Here is a 27,251-nt window from a genome sequence, read left to right on the forward strand (position 1 = left end):
TGTCCAGTGGCTGATTGTGGCCTAAATATTATGGGTGACCTGATTAATTTGAAAGTTATGTCATAAATCTCTTAGGTTTCACCTCAAGCAATGTTTGCATTATGCTTGTTTCCATCAACATTGTTTTGCAAAGCTTCACAGTGATTATTTTACATATTTTAGGCAATATGCAGATTTACATATATTTACACCTGCCTGGGAAATGTTGGGAACTGTAGGGCTTATTCTGGCTAAACATGTGTAGGATTGCAGCCTAAAGCTTCAAAGCAGCGATTACAGTTTGGATTTCTTCTGCTTCCTCTTACCACACTGTCAACATTTTATCCCCCTTTCTACACCTAAACTTACCATGGGTCAAGTAAGGATACTTTGTAAAAAGTTTTAAACAGAATTTAACTTGATGATTATGTCAAGCATTAAAATACAGTATATAGGTGCTGCCAGCAGGCTTACCATTTCATATAATGACAAGACACATTATGGAAGAAGGGAAGCTAAGCTAAAAGAGAGAAGGGCAACAGGATCAAAGGCTGGAATGCACATTAGGCATCCCATTCAAGACATATGGATCAAAGTACTACGGGCTGCTGATTTTGCTGCCTAGGTCACGGACCAAGGTATCAAGAGGCCCTCCAGAGAGCACTTCCAAGAGCATCACTCTTCTCTGCATATGTGAACAGGAAGGCATAAATACATGTCTCTGCTCCATCATGCTACATTGGTCACTGCACTACACTAGTCAACCTGCAGTTTTCATTCCTACACCCTGTATGTTACCATATACATGCAACAACCCTTGTGGTTTATCAATGGTTACTGTTGGACAATTACTAGTCCAGGGCTTATCCTTAGCCAGTGGTCATTTAATGTTCAACTTTTATTGGAAAAATCCATTCGTAGTTTCACACAGCCCCAAAATGTCACTGGATTGACAAAATAAAATGTTTCATACTTGAGAGAAACTCCTTCTGTACTTCTGAACAAATAAATAATGGCTGCTGCCCTGTAGGTTTCTAGCAAACTTTTTTTGATTACTTTATTTTCTTACTTTTGCGTGTGGAATTAAAAAGTGCTATCCAGTTTTCATTAGAATTTGGGGTGAAGGGGTTAATATTAACCCACTGTGCACTGGTGTATTGTTACAAAGAAGCAGGAAAAAATAGTGCAGAGCACAGCAACACACACATGAAATTACCTTTGTGGTGACAAAGGATCACCAATAACTGAGAGTTTTCTTTATCTGAGTCAAGAAAGGAAATATAAAACATATCCCTAGCTGAATAGCTAATTCTACTGTATGGTTCAAATACTCGTCTGTGATTCAGTAGCTGTAGAAAAGATTTAGTAATTCCTCTGTTAGACAAAAATTTTCTGCTAAATTCTGCTTTAAAATATCAGGTTATCACTTCTTGGTCTTTTGGTTGAGATCAAATGCAGAAAATATCTGATTATGTCCTTGGTTGCATCAACATTTTGAACAGATCTGCAGGTTGTTGAAAAAGAATCCTTGCTTGATACGTCTGGCTGTAATGTACATGGCCTAGCCACAGAGAGAACTATTAAAGTATCATTAAAGCTTGAAACAGAATTCACTAAAGCTAGGAAATTTAGAATTATTAGCTAAAGGTCTATTCTGATCCACCCAGCTGTGCCCCAATATTAAACATATATGGTTTTCATTATCAACTAGAAGTGAGAGTCATTTTAAGTACTTGCCCCTAGAAAAATACATTGCCAGTAAAGAAGCATGCTTAAACTGGTGATATTAACTGTTTCTATGATTTGGTTACACCAAATCAAGCTGATATTCATTTCCAGACATTATTATTCTAAACTCATTATCATAATGTACAACACAATCTTTAAAATTTATTTTTAATATGTTTCAACAAAATAAAGTCCTAAAAAGGAAAAAGAATAAATGTACATATATAACCACTTAGACATATAAATTGAAGATATTAAGTACAATTCAACAAAAGTGGACCAAGTATGTATCCATTTAAGAGCAGTGTCTATAAGCCATCCATTCAAATGCTCAAAGCATTCCCAACTGATTGCATTATATGAGATGTATATCTATCCCAATGTTACAATATCAGTTTTCTTGCTGCCAAAAGAGCACAGAAAATCCATTCATGTCGACCATACACTAACTTCCATGAAGCGAGAATATAACTGAAAAGAATGTATACATCAATTAATGTTAAAGAGTGTTCCAATTCAGTTTATCCCTTTTATAACCTCTTCAAAATAGGCAGTTGCTAGACATTGTCAAAACCTATGATTAAAAGAACCAGTAGCAATGCAATGCAATGCAAACATTTATTAAAGAAAGGTTGTGACATCCAATAAACATGAAATAAGAGTTTGTGCTGAATAAGACTAATCTAAGAGCCACTGAATCTTAAGATATGGCTGCTAAAGCCAGGGCTTTTTTTTGTCATAGAACGCACTGGAACGGCGTTCCGGCACCTTTTTTCCCAATGGATTTTACGAAGTGATTTTGAATCATAGCAGATCAGCAGCAAGCATCATTAACATAGTGCCTGCAGGCTGCTTTTGTGTCTGCTATCTGATAGTGAGATAGTGAGGGCCCTGCTCTCGGCTTGGGATTGGTGTGTGGTGTGTGTGGTCATGTGCTTACTGCCGGCAATGTGAGTTCCAGCACCTTTTTTTTTTTTTTTGCAAAAAAAGCACTGGCTAAAGCTATAATTAATTGTTTAGACTGAATAGGCCATTCCAATTCCCTATTCCATTCCTGCTTTAGATCTTGCTTTATTCAAAAACAATAATTATGTATCAACAAGGATGATGGGTCAATATAACTGATAAGCCTAAATAAGTGTTTCCAATAGAAGAGGAGACTGTGAACCTGTAAAATCTACAGTGCCAATCCCAGATTTTAACAGTTGTTGGAACTTCAGGTAGTATAATTCAGTCATAACAAGCAAATCACATTTGACATGCAAACTCAAAAAGGACAATTACTCATCATCAACCTGAACTAAATTGATCCAATGTAAAAATCAACATATTCATCCAGGTGAACCACAACACATTTTTCTTACTAATTTTAAGTCTGAATTTCAGCATAAGGTTAATTTAGCATATGAAAATGGATCAGAATGTATTTAACGTAATAATATCAAATTCCAGAAATGACCAATGTGGTAAATCTAATAAAAGTGGAAAAGACAAATATTTAGTACAAATCAACAAATAAGCCTGATGATATAAAGCAAGATCTGAAAAGCTAAGCCTGTCTTCTTTGAGGCAAGGATATTCATGATAGTGAAAATCCCCAGTGAAATGTGTGAAACAAAGATTTTTTTAAAAATATGTGCATGTTATAGAGGAATTCCATGTATAACATAGGAAATCCGAGGTATAATATTCAACATAATTGTACTAACCTTATCTCACAGACTCAACTTTAGAGATGTCTGTCTATAGCCGATGACATTTCCTTAATCAGTTTGTTCAAGTTTAAGTTAATGATAAGGGACATCTTTCTGGGAATAATTATTCCCAAATTTAAGTGATGAAATCTGGACACTATTGAAATCATCAGTAGTCAATTTATTCCTTGTAACCTGCCCAGAGAGCCATGTGGCAAATGGGGCGGGCTAGAACCAAGAAAAAGACAGTGGTCTTAATAAGCTGTTGTCTAGATGCTCTGAGATCTTTCTCAGTATATAAATAATGTATGAAGAACCAGTTGTCTAGAGAGGTGGCGGGCCTTCCCTTGCACTAGAGACAATTCAAAAAGAAGCTGGACAATTATCTGAATGTGATACTGTAAACTGGGTGAGCTGCAACAGCAGGGGGTTGGACCCAATGGCCTTCTTGACCCCTTCCAACTCTACTATTCTATAATTCTGTGCTATGTTGAGCAAACATAAATATGCAAATAGTATAACTGCAAGGATAGTAGCAGTGAAAAAAGGCTATAGAAAAAGGATTACAGACTTATTAACTGCTATTAAATGTCATTTATTTAATTGGGTATTTTGAATTTGAGATATCATGTCCACAATGGAATTAACTACATCATAGTTATTATGTAAATATTATATTTTATATTATATATTTATATATTCTATTTGGGGCAGGGACAATCCATTGCTTTAAGATAAGTTTATAACAAAAAAAGGACAGTTTTCATAATTCTTTGGAATGATTTGTTCAAGATGCTGTACATGCCTGATTCTCTTTTTACATTAATTGATAAAAGCTTGCTTATGTTGGACTATCCTATTAGTGTGTAAAGTATAGTTGGAGTGCTTAATAAAACATGAAAAAGTGTTATTATGCAAAAGTATGTATTCAACAATGACTTTACAAGAGGAATAATATTTTCATATAAATAAATCTGGCACAGATAATGATTTTTGTTGCAAAGCCAATCTTTTGCTTTTAAGTATTTCTTGAAATATGGGTCCATCCATTCTCCCACTCCAGGCACAGGGGAAGATTACGAGTGCAATCTACCAACATTTGACTTCAGTGATTTTTATGAGTAAGTGATAAACTCCTGAAAACAGGACTTAATACCAAGATGGAAACACCAACATACCCCTAACAAGAATGGTGCTAACTTGCACCTTTGTGACACCACACACTTTCCCAGCTGAAAAAACGTAGAGATGGATGGACAGTGTGTGCTGTAAAAGGAGCATTGTTATTTTTAGGAGAGAGAGAGTTGCTTGCGAATTAGCATATTTTTAAACTCAACCTAGCTGGTCTATAAAGTTATACGCAAATCATTCATTATAAGGAGTCATAACAATGATTTGTGCTTGTCCACATTTTTATTTTATGCCCCTCTGTTTTTCCTTAAAGACAGGAGGATAGACAAAGACTGGAAAGTTTAGGTCATATGGATCACGGCTCCACTGCTATGTCTGGAATTTTCTTATAAATATCCTATTGCTCTGAAGTTCACAGGCCTGACTGAAACAGCAGGGACAATCTCATTTGTACTTTTATAGTTGTAGAGGGATTTGCAAGAGTTAACGCAATTTTCCATAATATTTCTTACTGACTTCAGGAAGAAAAGAGAGTCTCCCCTCCCTTTTTTCATCAGCATCTGAAATGCAGTTAAATCTAAAGAGGAACAGGGTCTTTCTTTTAGATTTAACAAGATTTTTCAATGTGCTGATAATTTTAAAGCTACAAAGCGACATGCTTTTTTGTTAAAGGGGAAAGCATTCTAGCCAAAGTTTTGTGGGTAGCAGACACTGCTATTATAATCTATGAGGCATATACTTTGCAACAGATTTTATTGCCTGTTTTGTAGCTTTATGTTAAAAAAGATTATTGGGAGAAGAGGAGTAAACCAGTTAAATAAGTGTCTCTAACCTCATGAAACTCTTCAGATCAAAGAAACATCTTAATGCACTGTTCACAACTTTTAATATTTCTATTACCCCTGGAATTTGAAAAGTGTTATTTTAACCATCCGTTGGAATTCAGGACAGTTTCCACTTCTCTCCCAGAAACACAAATCTTTAAAATTCTTTATAAAATCACAGAAAATTCATTTAATTTACCTGTTCCTTAGAATGTTTCTTTTCCCTTCTATGAATTATAAAGCTAATAATAAATCCCCATTTTTTAAAATTTTCTGTTACCTGGACTTTAACTATGGGTTCCCACTGTATTTCCATCCAGTATTAATAGCACTCCTTTTATCTGGACACCACTGTAATCTCATACGTAACAGCTAACTGTTACTATGCTGACATCATATTCTTTATTGGCTTCAACATAGTACTGTTCCATATGAAAAGAAAAGAAAAGACACTGTAATTTGGGCAACCAGACAAAAAATAAGATCAAGATTCTAAAATAAAACTTTTGCATTTCTGATATAGGGATGGGTGATAATTTCATTAAAGTTCAGTTTTGGTAAGAATTTACCAGAATTCACAAAATGATCTAAATTTGAGACAAAAAGAACTTGAGCTTTAATAAAGTGGGAGAAAGTGAAACTGACACATTCCAGGGCTTTGTGTGCTTAACTCATAAAAGTCTGGGTTTGAATCCCTGTGTTTATTTCTGTTTCCGGTGCTAAGTTAGGTTTGCCACCTTTTGTTTCTTGACAAGGTTCTCATCAGTCACAAGACAGACAAGTATAAAACAGTTCAGTCCATAGTAGGATAACTGTATCTTTAAAATGTAAATAAGGATGAGAATTCATTTCAGTTTGGTTTTAAACCATAATTAGTAAATTCACGGGAGAAAACAATTCATGATTTTAAAAATTTGAAGGTAGGAAAAAGCAAAAATTACAGCTTCATTTATCCCAGTTTATGATCAGCTCTGAAAGATGGGATGTCTGGAAACTGAAGACATCTTGACACATGAGTAAAGCATTATTCTTTCACACAGACCCAAAAGCAGTGTTTCAATTCTACCTCAAAAGCTGCTGGGAAGGACCAGTTAAGGAAGGCTGATTCTAAGCATTGATTTAATTGCCTTTGCTCCTGTTCAGTAAGAACAACTGGCCCGCTATCATTAAGTCAAATGTTTCCATTCCTGATCCCATTAAAAGTAAAGCCAGCTTGAATCCTGCTGTCAGCAGATTCAATTGCTGTGAATACTGCTGTACTCAAGAGAGAAGGACACCTTGTCTGGTAGAATTACTGCATGCAGGCAGTCAGCTTCATCATGCACCCTTAGCAGATTGCAGAAGACAAACCATTCAGCATGCTCAGCATGGAAACTATTCCTCACATGCAAATCATTATGAAATTCTTACTAAAAGATTAAGAAGTTATTTATATATTCCTTGCACTGTGAAAATGAAAGCATACTGTAGCCGCTAACTCCACTTTCTGTGGAAAAAAAAATTCCTGTTATTTGCTAAATGTATACAACCACAATCTTGCCAGGCACTGCATCCATTAAAAACAAAAAACGAAACCTGTACATGATTTGGGTTTAGGGGCTAAATTTGGTGAATGCAGCGAAGTAGCATCTTGCAGAACACTTTGCCCCCATCTCTCCCCCCATAGTGTATTCATCCATTTTGTTCTGACAACTATTAATCGATCCACTCATTCCTTAACATGTTTTAACGAAATGTAAATCAACAGAGTGGCATGTGCCACAGAGCTTAGATACCAGTTTAGCACCTCTACATAAAGTTAGGGGGGGATTATAAAATCACTTTAAATTTATTATTTCAAAAATGGGCAGACACAAGTCTTTGAGGATTAATTTCATGCTGTGGGTTAAATTTCTCTCTCACGATAGGCCAACTGTTGCCTGAGGCTCTACAGATAATGAACCTGCCAAGGGATTAGCAAGGAAACACTTGTGTTATTATAGAGCATGTACACTTCCCTTTCTAACCAAGTTCATCCTATATGACATTAACAAATTACTTGCTCACTCTCTCCCCACGTTCCAGTATAATGTGAGCCTAGGAATGACCCGGAACCAATAGGACATGAGATAAGATCTTTGCAATGCATAAATACCTATTAAATTTGGCTGAAAGAGCCAGACCTCCTGCAGAGAAAACATGAGACATTTTATCTTTCCAGAGCTCTGCAAAGAGCCACAAACACACGACATACAGACATGTGTTTACAATATGCAGCTGATACCAAAAAATGCGAAAATGGCTAAAGTGGTACACACACTTCCATAAACAAAGAAGAATTTGAGGTAGATTAACCAGGGCATTCTTATCTAAGGGCCTTCCCAAAGATTACTTTTAAAGCAAGCCCCAGACTCTTTTTAGCATTGATATAATAGTCCTGCATCTCAGTGGGATATGATATAGTCCCATATCTCATTTGAAGAATCATATCACATCCACTTACAACTGATAAAAGAATGAGACTATTTAGTCCATATATAATGGACTGGCCATGATGTAGGAGAAAAAGACCTATTACTACATTGTAGTCATGCAGTTGTTTTCTTTATTTCCACAACAGTTCCACAACACTGACCAGAAAGAAAGAAAGCTATTTACAAATAGTATGTTTCTATACTAATATAAATATCCTTACTCACACTAAGTGACTAGACGCGCAAAGCATAAGGAATTATACATTTCTATAATATTATGTCCAAATTTGAATAAAAAAAATCCAGATTCTACAGTCCACTGTATCTTGCTAGTGGCCATTATCTTGGCATTATACACTATGATACCTCAAAGGTACTTTCAAATATAAACCCAGAAAACTGACCTGGAATCTATCTCTTCATGGGACCCATTTTTTCTAAACAAAATGGCATCAATTTGGCCAATGTTCACTTCAGAGAGTTTAGCTTTACAGTAGTCCTCTGAAATTTGTGGCGGTTGCGTTCCTAGAGCACCTGCGAATTATGAAAAACTGCGACTTTGGTGCCGGCGATGGGTGTGGGCCGCCAAGGCGGTGTGGCCAGGGGGCACGGGCCAGGCCGGGTGCTTGTGGTGATGCAGGGGCAGGAGCGGGGGTGGGTGTGTGCAGAGATAGTTTTTTCCGAAGGTTTTCTCTTGTGCTTGCAAGAAGATCAGTTTGGACTTGCTCGGAGAAAATGATCTCCTTCCGAGCAAGCCGCCGCATGGATAATTCCACGAAAGACTGAGGCCGTGAATGCTGAACTGTGACTTCACGGGGGTATACTGTACTTGTTATATTCACCCCATGAGAACTGCCTTTTTCCATTAAGAATTCTGATGGTTCCCCTTCCTGTAGGTACAGAAGGTGCCTGTACAGAAGGTGGGGGCGTGGGAGAATCTGCAAGGTGCAGAGAAAGAATATGCAAGAACACACCCAAGCAAGCTACCTTATTTACCCAGTGTCTTGAACTCTACTAGTGTTATTTTCCCCTTAGCTGATAGTTTTCTGTGCTCCTCACATTCTGCATTCCTAGGGAGTATTACTTGCTAAAAGCCTAAGTGGAACTAATGCAGATGGAGGATGGTAACCGGTTAGGGTTAGCGTTAATCCTAACCCTTCTTTGCTATGTGAAAATACATGTTTCTGCCTGTAGGGTAGGAACAGAGCTGTCCTGCCCATGCAGTGTGAATATTATTCCTTATAACTCTTTGTGGTTCTATGCTGAGTGAATTGTCGGAGGTTGCATATCTATGGACATATTCAATAGAAAGATTTTCTGCATTTCAGTTTGCTCTTTTACTGGGAAAAACAGACAAGCAGCTATACAAAAAGTACTGTGTTGATCAGGACTTTCAATCAGGACCAAAAATAGCCCCATCTGGATAAATATTTGCACCTGCTGAACTTACTATTAGGTATGGCATTTCCAAATGAATCTTAAAAAAGCTATTTTTAGGAGTTTAAAAACTTTCTTAATTATAAGAAATACACTGCTTATTCTGACAGAATGGTGATTACTCAGCAGCTATCATTTATATTTATGGACCAGACTACCTGCTAAACAAGATAATAACCTCTTGGACTTGGCATAGCTTTCTGAGCTATAGGCTACTTTCTAGCTGAGCTTTTACTATTGTAGTTTTGAGTAATTGCACCAAGAATTCTGCGGTTCAGCCCTCTTGACTTCTCCTTTTGACTTTCTTTTAACAAGACACTCATCTTTGAAAAGCTTCTTTTCCAAAATAAAAAGTGACTGTGGTGGGCTTTTGGGGGAGAATTTTCTGCTAACATATTCTAGCTTATAACAAGATTATATCAGTTACAAGGAAAGATTGGCCACAGACCTTCCCCATGTCTGTCTATAGTCTAATAACCCAAATCTAATATTTATCCTCTAGCTGTATTACTTTTCCTTCTTTTATGATGCTAAGGTGTTCAATGCTTTCAGGAACTTTCTGCCTGAATTTCAACCAGATATTTGTTCTTGAGTCCTAAGTCTTTCTTTGTTGCAATATCATGGCCTTGGTTCCCAGTTTACTGCTATGACACTTGGTTCGTGTCTATCACTTTGTTCTAGATCTCTGCTAAATTTCAGTTTTGAGCTTGTCCTCAATCCTGTTATCTTGTCCTATTTCTGCATTGTCCCCATTTACCCTATAACATATAAAATGTTATAGCTATATCTAACATCTATATTCTATTATATAATATGCACTTGTACATCTGCTGTTATTGATACATTTCCCACTCACTTTTGCCCCTTGGCAGAGATATATTGCCCTGTTTAGCTATCATCTACTTGTGAATTATCTTCCCTTGATTATGTATGGAAATAAACCATCAGAGTGGCTGATACAGTTTTGAGTTATGACACTGAATTGTTAACATTGCACATTTTTATAATGGCATCAGTAGCAAAAGTGAAGGAAACATGAATATGCCTGAAAGCTTGTAAACTTCTGAAATTATGCCATTACATTCATTATCAGGTCAATAATACATTCTTTTAGTGAAACACTTAGAAATACTTAAAATAATAATTTACAACCTTCTTTGAAAGTAAAGAGGCAGCCATCAGTTGATATGAAATACTGCGCCTATCAGTATTAAACCCATGCCAGATAATGACATCTCTCCAGTAGGTAAACTACCTCTGAGATTCATGTGTCTTCCCTGATTAAGATACTCTTTTGGCACCTAACCTCTGCAATGTCAAAGGGAATACGTGACAAATGATCTTTTCTTCAACATAATTTAAAGCCAGCTGCCATGCTGAATGGAAAACACAGTGAGCAAAGTCTTGTCCAAATACAGAGTCAATGGCAAGTGTCAGGAGGCAGAGCCAGCTCCAGGTAATCGGATCCTTCTACACACCATAATCTCCATTTTATTTTGCCTAATGAGGCAGGAGTTAAAACAGTTGACCTGATGAAAGTCAGATGGCAGCCCTAGAGGAGCAACTCCCTGCTGTACTCTTGTCCCTGACATCCTTTGTTACCTCCAAGTGAGTTGAGACCAGGCTGTGAACCATGTAAATGGGAGGTTTCTAGGTTAATGAAAAGCTGCAAGACCATTTCAGATCTTGGGCTGAAAAATTATGCCTTCTTAATCGACAGAATGGTCCTGCAGCTCAGACATAATAAGCTTTAACAAATGCTGGTCACCTGAATCATGGAACTGAAGGATGACCAACCAAAAATGTTTTCTCCACAGCATTTATGTTTTTGCTAGCATCCAAGATTGAATTATTATTATTATTATTATTATTATTATTATTATTATTACATTTATATGCCGCCCCTTGCCGAAACCTCGGGGCGGCTTACAACATGATAAAATACATTGAAATACAATAGTACATAATAAATTACCATTAAATATAAAAATACAAAAAAATACATTGATTTACAAATACAAAATTAAAATTATCAGTATAAAATAAAAATATAGGAGGAGAAAGAGAAGGAAGAAGAAGTTGCCCAGGCCAGATCATATGTTTTAACAATTGAAATGATGTTTAAATAATAAGGTCTTTACCTGGCGCCGAAAAACCAGTAACGACGGTGCCAGGCGGACCTCTTTGGGGAGTGAATTCCATAGGTTGGGCGCCACCGCAGAGAAAGCCCTCCTCCGGGTACTTACTCTCCTAATTTCTTTCATGGAGGGTTCCCGGAGAAGGGACTCTCCCGCAGATCTCAAAGGGCGGTCGGGCATATACGGACGTAAGCGCTCCTTACAAATATGCATATTATAAAAGTATCTAACATATGCATATTATAAAAGTATCTAACATTTCTCTGGAAATTTTGTTATTGTGTTAGGTGATGCCTCACACTGTTTTGATTTATTCCATTATCCCTCTGTCAAGTGCTTTTAAAAGCACCAAATAAGTTTATATAACATAGCATCATCAGCATGCACAGGTATGTCAGGAAGGATCTGGGATAAAATAGCAGGTATGATTCACATTTTCTAAGCTGGTAATGTATGTTATGCAGCCACCCTTAGTCACAAGTTTCATAGGAACCAACCTGCATTTCATGGACCAATTTTTGCTAATCTTCCTTAACACACACATGACCCCCCAGTTATAACATATATGCATTCCATGGTGGAACTGGAGACCATGTGTGTATGTTTCAAAGAAGATCTGCAAAAATTGGTCCATGAAATGCAGGGTGGGCCCAAAAGTCTCAAAGGAACCAACCTGCATTTCACAGACCTATCTTTGCCTATCCCTTGCCTTATGAAAAGATCTTAGCAAGTTTACTTCCCAGTCATCTGGTTTATCAAGTCATTCATCAGGATTTATGAAGGCATTTCTGAAGAATGAGATACATGCGCTCAGTATAAAAGAGCATTCAATTATTTATGTTGCAGGTCACTCAGAAAGCCCACGAACACTTCTCTAGTGAGTTGCCAGAAATCATAACTCCACTAAAGAGACATAATCTGTTTATTATATTTTATGGGTGATGTGCAATGTCTAATTCATTTTCAGTGAGCTACATTTTTTTTGTTGTCCCCCTCCAAAAAAAAAAAAAAAAATCCCAGAATTTGCAGTTGTTTACAAGGACAACAATTAGGTGTTTTAGTTGATAGGTTCCTGAATCATGCCCTCCAATTTGCACTCAGAACATCAACAAGGAGGACAGCTTTGTTTTTAAGAGCTGTATACAAACTTTTCCACCAGTTCCTTGGCCAACATTTCTGTAGAATCTTGCTTGCTAAGCATTCCTAAAAGCCACCTCCCTGTGTAATTCAAGGTTTGGCCATGCGTTGCAGGATGAAAGTATCACTGCGGTTTGGTTGGGAGGCTTCTAATGCCTTGGATGCATTTGACTCTTGCTGTTAGTTTAGAAGATGGGTGGTGGATATTGCTTTTTGCACATCATTGATAGAGTTTTTTGGTTGCCACTTTCCCTTTTAAAATACTTTCTCCCAATGTTATCTTTCCGATATCTTATCTTAGGCCACATAGAGAAATGGCACAAGGACAGAGCAGGTGACTGGATCACCTGGGCACCTGCTGAGGGCCTTCAACCCAGCAGAGGTTCAGAGAGACCACTCGAGGTGCTCCTCCTCACTACTGGAGCCTACTTGCTCACCTGCCCCCACACTTTGGCCTAAATAGCAGTGATGCTGAAAGGAGGACCAGCAGATGTCACTGCCTGCTTGGAATAATCCTGATAAATAGTAATGGCAGGGGCTGAGAGTGGCAATGACAAGGTAGACTCACTGAGGCAAGGGCCTCTTGAGGGTGTCTTGCCCAACAGGCCTTCAAAATCTTGAGCTGGCAGTGCACTGGACCTACTATTGGTTTAGGAGGAATGGAGTGTCCTGTTCACTCCAGTCACCTTTCTGTACCATCAGCAATGTCCCAGTTGGTAGCACAACACCTCTCTTCTCTTTAGGAAGGGCAATGTACCAAGACTCTCCCCAGGAAACCTCTCATGGTCTTAGGGGAGCATTCCCCAATTGGGACCCAACAGGTGTATTGGGATTAACTCCTACAAATGATAAGGTGTGGAATTCAACTTTAGAGGAGACAGTGGTAGGGCATTATGATGACCCAGTTCATAGCCTCTGGTATTCTCTTCTGGGAGGGAAAATAGCTTACTGCAAGAAACAGCATCCCATCGTTGCCTCCTCACCATATTAACTCTTCCTGAGGGTTGCAGCACAGAGGTCTTTATATCTGATCTATGCTTGTGCCCGTTCTTTCTCATCAACAGCCTGCCCTTAAGTAGGTTACAGGCATCTTGATTCCTTGCACATGCAGCAGATAATATCTTTGGTGGAGATTAGATTCTATTCTGTTCTGACTGATAAAGTTAGTGTGTGCCCTGATTATTCTAAATTGGAAGTTTAGAATTGGAAGATTATTCTAAATTGGAAGTCAATCAGCAAAGAGTTGGGTATAGCTGCTGCTACTGCCGCATTGTTCCTCTGGCAAGACCAAGTAAATTCACTCTGCCAAGCTTATTTGAAATTGACACAATTGTTCCATAACATACATTTCGATCTTTTCCACATATTATGAAACATTTGACTACATACAAAGTCTGCAAACATTGTGTACAATGTGTGTCATAGAAAAAATGGAGATTGCCCAAGTCTCAGTCCAGTACCCTAAGCACAGAAATAGGTCTCCCATTAGGTCTAGAATACAGGTGGTGAACCAGTGTCTCTGCAGATATTGGACTCCAGAGCTCCCAAAACTACTGACTATACTGACTACTGACTAGAAGGACACCAATTCTTCACCCTGGTCTAGAGAAGAGGTGGGCAAATTTCAGGGGCCAGGGAAATTAATATGCCCCCAAGAAGTGGTAGAATACCCCTTTATAGGATGTATAGACCTCCCAGCCACCAAATTTTCCACCCCTGCTGAATTTGCTAAGACCGTAGCTACTGGAAACTAGGTTCCCCCGTTTGCACTTTCAAAGCAACACACTGTTCTTTGGTCTTTTATTGTCCATTGTACATTCAGTAAGCTACAACCAGCAAAGAAAGAGTCTCCAAGGATGCACAGAGTGGTTCACTGAACTCAAACTAAAAACTACTCCTGAAAACTTTCCTTTTGAATAATCTGGACTCCCACCCCTCTGGGAGGGCCCTTCTGGAGGCTGGCAAGCCTCTTAGCTATACACTGCCCCTCTGGTTGGCTAGCCCTTCTCTCCTGATGTTGTGTTTGGGTATCAGGCTCAGGGTGGCTCCTTGGGCTCCTGTCCCATGCCCCTTCCTGATAGTTGCAGACTTTGGCTAATCTCAGGGTCCATCTGAATACATGGATAAGCCATTTAGGCTCTTCCATCTCAGTATCTGGAGATGGTATTTCCTAGGGCTCCTCCTCTCCCTTCAAAGACTCCTTGTCTCCCTGGCCCTGAAACACATGCCGAGAACAACTGCCTCTTTCACTTCCAACTGTAGCAACACTCCTATGATGATGATTTTGTGCATCACTTCCCACCTCAAAGTGACTTCCACACAAATCTTCTTGGTCCCTGAATTATGTATAACATTTGTCATAGACACTATGTCTATGACTCACTATGTAAGGGGCCCTCCCTGGCCATCTAGTCTGTCCCCCAGCTCCAGCTGGCTCCACTTATGATATGCCTACCATGTGCATGTCCAACCTATCATTCAACATCCTCACTGATGGGACTTCAATCACCTCCCATGGAAGCCCATTCTATACCCTTGGGATCCTAGGGTATGGAATGGGCTTCCATGGGAGGTGCTTGTCAGAAAGTACTTCCTGGCATCTAACTCGAACCTTGATTCCCTGAGTTTTGCTCCATTGGAATGTGTCCCGCCCTCCTCCGGAGGGGAAAATAGGCCTCGACCCACATCTGCATGACACTCCCTGATGTACCTATATGTCGCCAACAGATCTCCTCAGAGTCTCCTCTTCTCCAGGCTGAAAGACCCAGTTCCCTCAGTCTTACCTCATATGGCTTTCCCTGCAAACCAGCCACCATCCTTGTGGCCCTACGCTGCTCTGATTCCAAGCTGGCTATACCTGTCCTGTAATGTGGGGCACAGAACTGGACACAATACTCCAGTTAGGAATATCTTCTTTAGGTTCAGTAGCATTTTGAGTATGATTAGTTAGGGCAACAAACAATGTATCACTTGGTCCACCTCAAAAGGCCATGCCCCACCAGCAATATTAATGCCAAAAATAAAAATCAACTAGTACAATGCAATCATGTGGCATCCATGGGCACTATTGAAGCCTCTCCACACCTCCTCTGGGCAGGTTAGTATGGCAAACCAACAGCATAAACTAGAACTCTTAATGCGCGAAGGCAAATATGACTTTAAATTTGCTGGGATGACTCCCATGACTGGAATATAGCAATGAAAGGATATAACTTGTTCAAAAAGAGCAGAAAAAATAGGAAAGGAGACAGAGTTGCATTATATATCAAGAAATACTTATCCTTGCCCATAAATACATGAAGATGAGCCTGGTAGCCCCACTGAGAATATCTAGGTCAAAATAAATGTATCAAGGAATAAAGCAACATGACAACTGGAGTCTACTGCAGACCACCCAATCAAGAGGATGAAACTTTTGATAAGCAAATCCGCAGTATTTCAGGGAAGTGGGACATGATGATAATGGGGCTTCCATTACGCTGATCCTGTTGAGACAAATTTTGCCAAAAGGGGACTTTCCAAGAATCATGCATGTCTGATAACTTTCTTCTACAGAAAGTGAAGGAAAGAGCTAGAGGATCAGCTATCCTTGATTTAAGAAAACTGACTAATAGGGATGACTTAGTAGATAATGCAAAAGTTCTAGGGATTCTGAGGGAAAGTGTCCATAAAATACTTGAGTTCCTGATTTCATTTCTATGCTGTTCAATAGCCAGCGCTCTCTTGATTTTAAAGAAAGTAGAAACTGAGTGCAGCCATACATGTACTCAGGATTTTGAAAAAGTTGATTTTAATAAACCCATAAGGCAAGTAGCAAGTGACCCTAACAAAAAAGCAGTTGAAAATGTGTGAGAGTTTTTAAAAAAAGGAAATTTTAAAGGCACAATTACAAACAGTTCCAACAAAAAGCTAGAAGACAACAGAAGAAACCAATGTGGCTCCACAAAAGCTTATAATTCACCTAAAAATATAGGGTTACACATATGAAAAGTGGACAGAAGGAAGGCCAGGCTAAAAAAGAAGAGTATTGATGGAAGAGCAGGAATAAGATCAGGAAGGCTAAAGCTGAGAATGAGTGGAGGCTAGTAAGGATGCTAAAAGCAACAAAAAGGCCTTTTCATGTACATGTGCAGAAAAAGATAGAGTAAAGAAAGAGTGATTCAGCTTCTCAATAAGGAAAGCAAATTGATAACAGATGGCAAAGAATGGCTGAAGCGCTCAATTCCTTCTTTGGCTCAGTCTTCTTTCCAAACCAGGCCTATGACAACTCCAGGAAGAAATGAAGTACAAACTGAAGAGGCAGGATTGAAGTCTGAGATTAACAAACAATTGGTTAAGAAACACCTAATTTCTTTGAATGGGTTCTAGTCTCCAAGGCCTAATGAACTGCAACCTAGAGTAATAAAGTAATAAAAGATCTCTCAAAATCACTGTCTATTATCTCTGAGAAATCATGGAGGACAGGTGAAGTGCCAGATGATTGGTGGAGGGCTAATGTTGTCCTTATCTTTAAAAAGGCAAAAAGGAGGATCTATAAGACCAGTTAATCTGATATCAGTCCCTGGGAAAATTCTGTAACAGATAATGAAGTCAGTCTGTAAATATCTTGTTCACAGGTATTACTATTAATTCAGTAATTCATAGAAGCCAGCATGTATTTTTCAAGAACAAATCTTGCTATACTAAACTGATTTCTCTTTTTGATCAGGTAACCTCTCTTGTGGACTGTGGGAACACTGGGGATGTAATATATCTTGACGGCTGTAAAGCTTTTGACAAAGTGCCCCATGATCAGCAGCAAGATGGGCAAGATGGATCAGATAGATCCACAGCTGGCTATAGAATAGGACTCAAAGAGTCCTTCTCAGACTGAGAGTAGACAATGAGTGGAGCACTGCAATTCTGGGGCCAGTGCTCTTCAGCCTTTTTATTAATGACTTGGACAAGGAAGTATGGGGACTACTGATCAAATTTACAGATGACACAAAATTGTGTCAGATAGTTAATATCACAGCCAACAAACAAAATTCAAGGCAACCTTGATAGGCTGAAAGCGGGCTCAAAGCAACAGAATGAATTTCAATAGGAAGAAATGCCAAGTACTACACCTTGGAAAAGGAAACCAAATGTCCAGTCATGAGGTGGGGGACACTCGGCTCTATAATACTACAGGTGAGAAGAGTCTTGGAATTGTATCGCACAAGCTGAGTATAAGCCAACATTGTGACAAACTGGAAAAGGTTCAGAGGAGAGCATCAAAGATGATTAGGGGACTGGAATCAAAGACCTAGTAGAGCTATAGAGCTAAAGACCTATGAAAGAACTGGGCAGGTTTAGCCTTGAAGTGTGAGGATAGGATAGCACTTCTCCTGGCTGTCACATGGAAGAGGGCCAGGATCTCTTCTCTATCAACCCAGAATGCAGGACATGGAACAATGAGCTCAAGTTATAGGAAGTCAGGTTCCAGCTGGTCATAAGAAAAACAATCCTGGTAGAGCAGCATGGAACCAATTACCTAGGGAGGTCATGGGCTCTCCCACACTGGAGGCATTCAAGAGGGAGCTGGACAGAGTCATCTGTCAGGGATTCTTTAACCTGGAGTCCTGCATTGAGCAGGGAGTTGGACTCAATGGCTTCACAAGCTTCTTCCAGCTCTACTATTCTATGATTCATGATTCTAGCCAGATGCTTCCTAAAAAACTCATAACAGGGGCACAAAGACCACTGTCCTCCCATGCTGTTGCCCTCCAAATCAGCATATTGCTTCTGATCCAAAATTGTCATCATGACTAGCAGGAAGGTAGTCAAATGCCACAAATGTGTTTGAGCTGGAGCCTCTTTGTACTTTCCAAGCAGAGTAGCAAAAAATAAAAAGGCAGTACAGCAAATGAGATCAGCTTCTGTTTAAAGAGAGGAAGGAAACCAGCACAGCTAGAGGCAGTTCTCTGAAAATTTATCAGGATTCCTTTACCAAAACTCCATTAATAAGTTGACCCATGTAATTGTATACAATCACACAGAGGTTGCAGTCCAAGGCACTTACCTGAGGGTAAGTCCACTGAACTCGGTGGTGTTTACTTCTAGGAAATGGGCCTAAGAAGTGCATTTAGGGAATTAGTAATCAAATGTGTTCCAACTGTGAGACCATAAAAATGTGTAACTTATTTTTTCTGTTATGTTTTGGGATGAGGTTGGGAAGTGGATAACTTTACAACATTTCCTGCATGCTTCTCAGGAAGGAAAAATATACTTGCCACTCATTTTCTATGCAATAAAATTCACTTACATTACACTATACTTAAAAAAAAACTTCTGAGAATCTAAAGACAGCACACATGTTCTTGTTCATATTTATTTTCCAGTCAACAGTTTAATAAAAACATGCTTAACAAAAACAAGAACAAAAAGAAAATCTTCTTTTAGGCATCAGGCATGAAAAAAAGATTTTCGAATTAAACCCAGAAACAATCAGGTAAAGTAGCAGGGAGGGAGCGATGGAGTTCAAATAAAATTACCTTTCACCCTTTCCACCATTATTTTTGCAGTAACAGGGTCTGCTAAAATCTGAAAGTAATAGAAACACAGCTATTTGATGAGATAAACAAATTTATACTAAGCTTGCTTTTCTAGATACCCGTGGTGCAAACACTCCTGAGGGAGAAAATATAACAAGAAAAAGATGGAGTCTGAACTCAAAGCAAACATAAAAGCTTTACTTACAAAAAAATCAATTACACAGCCCAATTTGTTTTTACCAGAAGGCAAAGAAAACCTGGTTAGCATGTTTCAGCATCCAAACACCTTCTCTAGATCTATGCATGTTTCACCAAACATTACATGACGGCAATTTCTAAGAAACAAACTAGCAATTAGACCCACCTGCCAAAAGTGCCTGCGCTCTGTTCACACTTCATACAGAATCTTAAAGTGACAGCATATTAAAATGTCAATACAATATATATATTACATTATATTTGTAAATGTAATGCAAAAGCAACAAGCAGTGCAATTAAATTCACACCTAGAACTAATGATGTTGATTCCATCCATAAAGAATTAAGAAACTGCTTAGCTATGATGGGAAGCAGTTTTAAAGCATCCACAACAAAAAAATAAGCAGTGAGTGGATATGAATTAATAAACAAGAGAAGCCCACAGTTTCTTGTTAATATAATATAGTTTGTCAAGATAATCAGTAACAGCAGCACAAAGAATGCTGTTTCAATAAGGCTGGGAAATATGGGGAGCTGCCTTTTGAAATTAGACAAGGTCTAATCATAATGCAAATTTAGGTGTACATCTAGTCTTTCTAGGGCTTTAGTCTATGAGGACTCTGTGTGTGGAGTGAAAGTTCTGTAGAATGGTGAAAAGCTCCCTGGTTCTAGCAATGAGAGTTTTAAAAAAGCACTCCTTTAAAAGGAATACAAATGCCCATCCATTCCTCTCTAGGCTATGTAGATTAAAAAAAAGCAGTGTCCCCTTGCTTCCAGTTAGATTTGTTTACCTCCATGAAGTCATAATGTAGTCTACTCTATGTAATCCCCAGTTGGCTGGGATCACACATGCAACTATTTTCCAGGAAAAAAAGAGGGGGAGGGGTGACAACAACAGTGCAAACCAGTAGAAGAAAAGAAAGTACACCAGGGCAGCAGGCAGAAATAGATGCTTATTTACCCACCCAGCCAGCAGTATTCCATTCACCTTGAAAAACATACTGCATTCAGCAGAACATATTTCCCACCACTCTCCAATTTGAAAATGGGATCCAAAGAGCCAGTGTGGTGTGGTGGTTAAGCGCATGGGACTGGGACTCAGGCAGTCTGGCTTCTAGTCCCTGCTTAGCCATGGAGCCAACTGGGTGACTTTGGGCCAGTCACAGACTCTCAGCCCAACCTACCTCACAGGGTTGTTGTTGTGGGGATAAGACTGAGAGCGCAAGAAGAATGGTATAAGCTGCTTTGAATTCTTTGTAAGAAAAAAACAGGCTATAACTATAATAAAGAAAAAGACATGTGAAAGAAAATGATTTACTGGAATGGAGCAAACAAATCCCAAACTTGTTTATTGAAAATGTCCCATTCCTAGTAGTGCAATATGCATATGCAGGCTTTTGTGCCTTTACCATACGTATGGCAGCTGTTTTCTCCACAATGTGAACAAAAACTTTGCTCCATGTAAGTGTTAAAGGCATATGAACCATGCCAGGGAGGTGAGGGCTCCATGCTGAACCATCTGTCAGATACTACAGTGCAGATATTACTCCATGAGTCTGGAAATACAAGGTCAAGTTTCTATGGACTGGACATAGAGTAGAACTGTTAATATCTCTTTCCAGCAGTCATGATCAGTCAGAAAGTCCCAATTAGTTTGGGCTCTGTTCCCAAGTTGCACCCTAGTTTCTGATTTAGCCTTTTCCAAATGGATGCTTTGGCTTCCAGCTCCCATCAGCCTTAGCCAGCATGGCCAATAGGAGTTACAGTCTAAACAATCTGTAGGGGCACCATGTTGGGGAAGGCTGTTGTGACTACTTTTTATTACTATGAGTTCAATGTTATATCAGTTGTAAGTCATGAAAATTTAACGTTACCAAAACAAATGGTGCAATCCTATGTATGTTTAGACAGAAAAAGGCCTACAGCTTCTAGCTTGCCCAGCCTTTAGAGCTGACCTGGCCTAGGATTGCACCTTAAGTAAGAACAAAGTTTGAGCATCACACCACCGCTGCCTAGAAAGGATAGTTTATACTGCCTCTTTTAGCTATAATTCTTGAGGGTTAAAACATGGTTGCTAATTCTGTAGAAATGTTCTTTGCATACTCTTGAGAATGAATAATAAAAATCGAACTCTCTGTTGCCAAGAGCATACTGAGGATGGCCATTTTTTTTTACTCATATGCTTACTCGGTCAGAGGATTCTTGTTTCTTAAAGCCCCTCCAGGCTTAGAATACACAGTGTTACATCTGCTAGCAAAAACACACAAAAAGCTCATAAAGCAAGATACTATCTGCCTTTATTTATTTACATGATCGATTTGGCAACCATTAGCTTAATACAGTTATTTTTAGAGCCTTATTTAAATACTGTATTAATAGCCAACCTTTACAAGAATGATTGGCACTGCTACAGTTATACAGCACTTGAAGCATTTGCAGCTTTCTGCTTTTGTACCAGCAAGTCTGAAACAGAGGTAAACTGAAAAGTACCATCATCAAACACACACACTTGCAAGGAGGCAAGCCATTTCTCCTCATCTAGGATATGTTAAACAGAGACTGCACCCATTAGTTATCACACATTAATTTGGTTGCACAACAGAGAAACACTTAAATATAGGGCTCTTTGTATTCTCCTTAAAACAAAGTGGTTCCTTGGTTACTTAATTCAGACATGTTCCTTCACTGCTTAGAAATCAGGCATGACAGTGGTCTAACCCTGAATTTTTGTCCATGGGTAAGGAACTAGGCATGACCTGATTGTGATTTAATGTTTTATACCACCAACAAATCATTAACATCTGTTAATAACCCACCCAGTCACTATGTTAAAATGTTTTGAAATCTCTTACGTGCACCATGGATGTCTCCAACTTCATCCCATTTAACCTTTCCCAGCTGCTAGATCCTCATTTTTAATATCCCTTCTAAAAAGTATATATATAAAAGGAGGAGGAGAAGGAAAAGGAGAAGAAAAACATTCCCTGATCCTTTGTATTCAGACTGTGGTTTCTCTTTTTGTAGCTTCAACATCTGCTCACTTCCCCACTTCAACTCCCATTAGAAAAAAGAAAATATATTTTTCTTGTAAATGTAATCCGCTGTACTTTCCATTATCTCTTCTCTTTCCAAATATATGATTTCCTAATACACACTTTTTAAAGAAGCAGGAACAACAAAGAAGTCATATGCATAATCATATACAGACTGGGTTCAGTTTCCCCTACTAGAAAACCTATTTGCATGTACATTTCCCTCTTGCAGAAGCTTGGTTGGAATCTCTTAAGATACAAAGCAGGAAGAAAAATATGAGAAAAGCCTGTATTTTGGAGAAGGTGAGAAGTTCAGAGAGAACATTCTGAACTAAAAAGCTTGTTCCGTTAGAAGAAAAAATTTAACCTTATGCACATTTCTTATTGTACACATAAAGACAGACATTTTATGAGAGCTTTAGCATGACCAACATAGGATGATCATCTGAAATTATGCTTTACATACATAGTTGGCCATCAATTTTTTCTGCACTTGCCTAGTTGTAGCTCTGTTCCCAAGTGGGGAAAGGATTACCTATTCACAACATAAGTCTGTGCTAAGTGTTCTGTTTTATAGATAGTATTCTGTTCCAGCAGTCTCAAGAAGGCACACCGGCCTTACCCCCTAGATATGTCAGTTCTGCCTTTTTCTTGAATTAGCTCAGCATCCATTCACCACAAATAGCAAAGAAAGAGTTCCCAATCACATTGACAGTTCTACTCATGTTCAAGCACACATAAGTAGGAACCTCAACATGATTAGGTCCCCCTTCCCTGCTGTTTGTGAGGAAGTCCCACCAACATATCCATCCGTAGGTAGGTGAGATCTGGAGCCATTCATCACATAGGACATCCTGAGGCAGAACAGTAAACAAATCACACTTCTCTGGTCTTGGCACACAAGGCTAGGAAAACTATTCTGGCATGCAAGGCAAAAAGAAAATCCCACAAATGATTCTGCCCTATCATTATGTCCAAAATCAGCTCCTTGGTGCAGGACTGCCTTACTGTGCCTAATGGTAGAGCCCTTTCAGGTTGGATGTTGTTGATCCTCCCCACCTACCATAAGCACACCTAGCAGAAGGTGATTTTTCTCCTAGTGATCTTTTAATAAAAGTGTGGGCTCCAGCTGTTTTGGCTCCCTACTGGCTCTATGGATGGATGGGAATTACAGTCCAAAATATTTGGAGGGCCACATGTTGCCCATCCCTGTTAAACTGGAGACAAATGATCATCAACCCTACAGTTAGGAGGATAGGAGCTGGCTTCATTCTTCATGACAGGGATGATGCAGAAAAAGAAACAGGCTTAAACCCTCTGATTGTGTCTTATAATGAAATGCTTCCATTTCTTCTCCAGTGCATGTTAATTGTCCCCTTTCACTTGCATGGCAAACAGTAAAGTACTGCACCTGGAAACACTGTGCTGGTGAGGAAGAAATCTGTTCTTGAGCCATGATAATGAGTGGCCTGGTCTGCCACGTCAGGGATGTAACAAGTGATCCTCCATCTGTATTTCACCAAGAAGCTTTGCAACACACATACACATTCGTAAATACACATTTGCACAAGTAGAGGGTATTTTGTTCTTTAATTCACCGTAAGGCCCAATACCTGTCAACTAATAAAACACTGTAATTGAACAATGAGGGCAAAACGGCTTTCCTTGTACCAAATGTACTCTGCTAACTGTTCAGCAAAGTCTTGATGAGCAGATTTAGCAAAATGACCTAAGAGATATCTGGTCAAAATCAACGTGCTGATCCATGCTTGGTTTTTAATCTGAGCATCTTCTTCTATCTGTGATTAATATTACAGTTCCTTTCATCCAAAAGGATTGTAAAATTATAACTTTAGTATCATCCCTGTAAATGATTAGGAAAGGAATGCTTTAAAATAAATCATCTGCTCAACTTGTATTTTAATAGCATTCTTTAGTTTGGGGCAAGAATTAAGTCAGAAGGGCCATCTAGTTGGATCGCTTGGTCAATATACCCATATTAATTTGTGACAGATTCTAAGTGAAAGTAAAACAGAGCAAATGACCAGGTTCCACTGAACTAAATGAAACTTTATTCTAAGCAGGCATGCATAGAATCAACCTGTTAGGCATTCTAAGTGCTAAGAGGAGAATGCCAACTAGCAATCTCTTAATGGCAATCAATAAACCCCAGTAACAGTAAGAAGTTTTCAGACTTGACACAGGGATTATGAATTACCCTTATTGCATACAATCAAGTGCATTTGACCAGACATGCAAAGCAGCAGACTGGTGTGGATCCAGTTAAGGTTAGAAACAAAGGGAGCTCAGATGGTAATACATATCTTTAAATTGGTTAGTTTTAGAATAGATTTCAGCAGTGTTTACTTAAATAGAAAAATGCAAAGAATCAAAGGGAAATTAATGATATAAATGGAAAAAGCACTTGCAAAACAACTGCTGGAAAGAGATCAGAAACACATGTAGGAAACCAGTCTGGTCTAATAAGACAAAAACATCAGGAATTAGGACACAAGAATAAACTGCAAAAGAATAGCCAGTAGAGAAATGTGAGATTAATCTTCCGCTAGAAATGGGCCCTTACCATGGAATACACTCAGTCATGCCTGTGTTTCATATAGTACAAAGATGTTTGACCTAGAGTGTTGTTTTAGCAAATAGGCAGTAGCAAGCTGTGAAATCCAGATAACACACAGCATAGAGCCCTCTCAAAGTTTGGGAATGTTTGTCTATGCCTAATGTGATGTTGTTGAAGTGTACCAAGATGGGTGTTCTACATGTTGGCCAAAATTACTTTGTTACAGTGTCCCTGCCTCCCTAATTCTATTCCTTATGGTTTCCTTCAACTCTGAATATTTTTTCATCATAGTTTTGGCCTTAATAAGACAAGCTACACAGAAAACAAAGTTGTGTAATCTAATCCTTGCTGGAATAGAACCACTTCAGATCTTAAATGACTTCAAATTGCAGCTAGGGAACAGCATGTCTCAGCACTCTACCATATTTAAAAGCAAACCAACTAATCTGAAGAAGTCACCTTATAGCAAGTCAGACTACTGTTACATCTAACTCTGTCTACAACAGGGGTGAGCAACAGGGTATCTATGGCCACCAATATGCCCCCAGTCACCTTTCTTGGCACCTACTGATTCACTCACCCCTATTTATTAAAATTGACACATTTTTTTACTAGCAATGGCAATACCGTGAAACAGGTTTCCGTTGGTGCGGAAACCTATGGATTCAAAGGAGTTGTATGCATTTGGGGATCAGGCTCTGCTCTGCCTTTTACTCAGTTCTTTACCACGCTTCCCATGGCAGCCATTTTGTGGGGATGCCCAGGACAGTATCTCAAATTATGGGCTTGGTGTTCTGCGACAGCAGGGAGTTACATCCGATGGCCTTCTTGGCCCCTTCCTACTCTACTGTTCTATGATTCTATGAAATACACTCACATACGCCCAAATACGCTCCTAAAGTTTGCCTACCCTCATAGGCGGGAGCTGTCTGGGTGTCAGGTAGGTGTCTTTTTCAATTATATCTGAAGATGCTAGAAACAGAATCTGGAATTTGCATGATTTGGCATGCAAATTATGTCAGATGTTGGCTTTTCTGGCAAAAGATTAGGCTAATTTCCTCATGACATGTACAAGATATTGTACCTACAAAAAAAAGTCTGTGTGGCAGAACATTACATATAGATTGCAATACCTGAGAAGAAAAAACAAATGGTACAGAGTTGTCATGCCAGTATCAGCAGCCCCCATGACTTCTACTCAGGCAGACCTGAGCAAAAACAATCCTGGATGCCACTATCCCTATTTGGCCACCCCGAAATCCATTCAGCCCAGCACATGAGCAGGGCTGCACCACCCCCACGTCACTCATAGGAGTCCCTCCCCGTGGCATTCCAGAGAGGGTGCAAGGTTGCGCGTGTGTGTGTTTGTGTGCGGTGATGGGAGTGGGGCTATGCACATATAGCTACAAGTGAATATCTCCAATAAGGAAATGATAGATCAGCATAAGCCCAGTCCCTCCCACTGCTGCATTAGCCTGAAAGTTTGGAAAAACATTACATGACTACAGATATTTTTCAGAAAGCTACATTTTAAATGCATTTTGGTACAATTGGTGAGCTGAAACATTAGAGAATAACTTGTAAATTATTGACTGAGCAAATGCTTATTTACTGTTCATGTGTGCCTTTACTGGCATTATTGTTTTTGTTCCATTAAAGTGAATTTCAGGCAACAGAGGGCAAACATAGGCATTCTAGCTGGCAGTGTGGTATCTGAGAATACTTGTTCTATGAAATTTCTTTAGGAAATTTTCTGGCAGAAAAACCAGATTGCATAAATACTTGTTGGGACAAATGCAATGAACGAGAAGGAAAATCACATTTTAAAACCATGCAGTATTGACAGATATAGTTAATACATTTTCCTGTTCATTCCTCTTTAGTCAGTCTCTTCAGATGCTGATTACTGTCCTCTGATGTGCTAATTCTTTGAGGCATTACAACTCATACCACTAAAGTAGGTAATTCTACATGTGTTCAAGGTTGGCTGTTAAGCAAAGAGACTTAACTTGTCAACTTTGATATGGAAGGATTTCCATGTGACTGAAAGGGAATTTCCTGGAAAACGTAACTTTTAAATTCCCAAATATCAGTGAAAATTCAACAGCTGTTTTAATGGATTACCGTATCTCCCTGCATGCTTAGTCTAGAGAAAAGAACACTCACAGGGCTTATAGACACACAAACATACCAGTATGCTAAATTCTTCTGATCTATAATTTTAGGTACCTAGAGATGCAAAGGTCGTGACACATGATCAACATGTGTGTGCAATGCAGTCCCCTCTTCTAATTGTGAGAACAACTGTTATTTAGGAATAAAACTGAAAAAACGTTTAGCTTGAGAACAAAAATGATCTCTCCCTTTCAGTTGTAACATTGTGATTATGGGTAAGGAACTAAACCCA

The 27,251-nt window shown here is 38.9% G+C and overlaps 1 protein-coding gene across 1 annotated transcript in view; it reads right to left on the bottom strand.

Annotated features, from left to right (window-relative positions):
- The window catches only part of SLC25A21 (solute carrier family 25 member 21), a 303,709-nt gene that overhangs the window by 108,703 nt on the left and 167,755 nt on the right, over nt 1-27,251 (bottom strand). The gene's annotated exons all lie outside the window — the stretch shown is intronic.

This window comes from Varanus komodoensis, unplaced genomic scaffold (genome assembly GCF_004798865.1).
Source record: "Varanus komodoensis strain SLA01 unplaced genomic scaffold, ASM479886v1 scaffold3, whole genome shotgun sequence".
Classification (NCBI taxonomy): domain Eukaryota; kingdom Metazoa; phylum Chordata; class Lepidosauria; order Squamata; family Varanidae; genus Varanus; species Varanus komodoensis.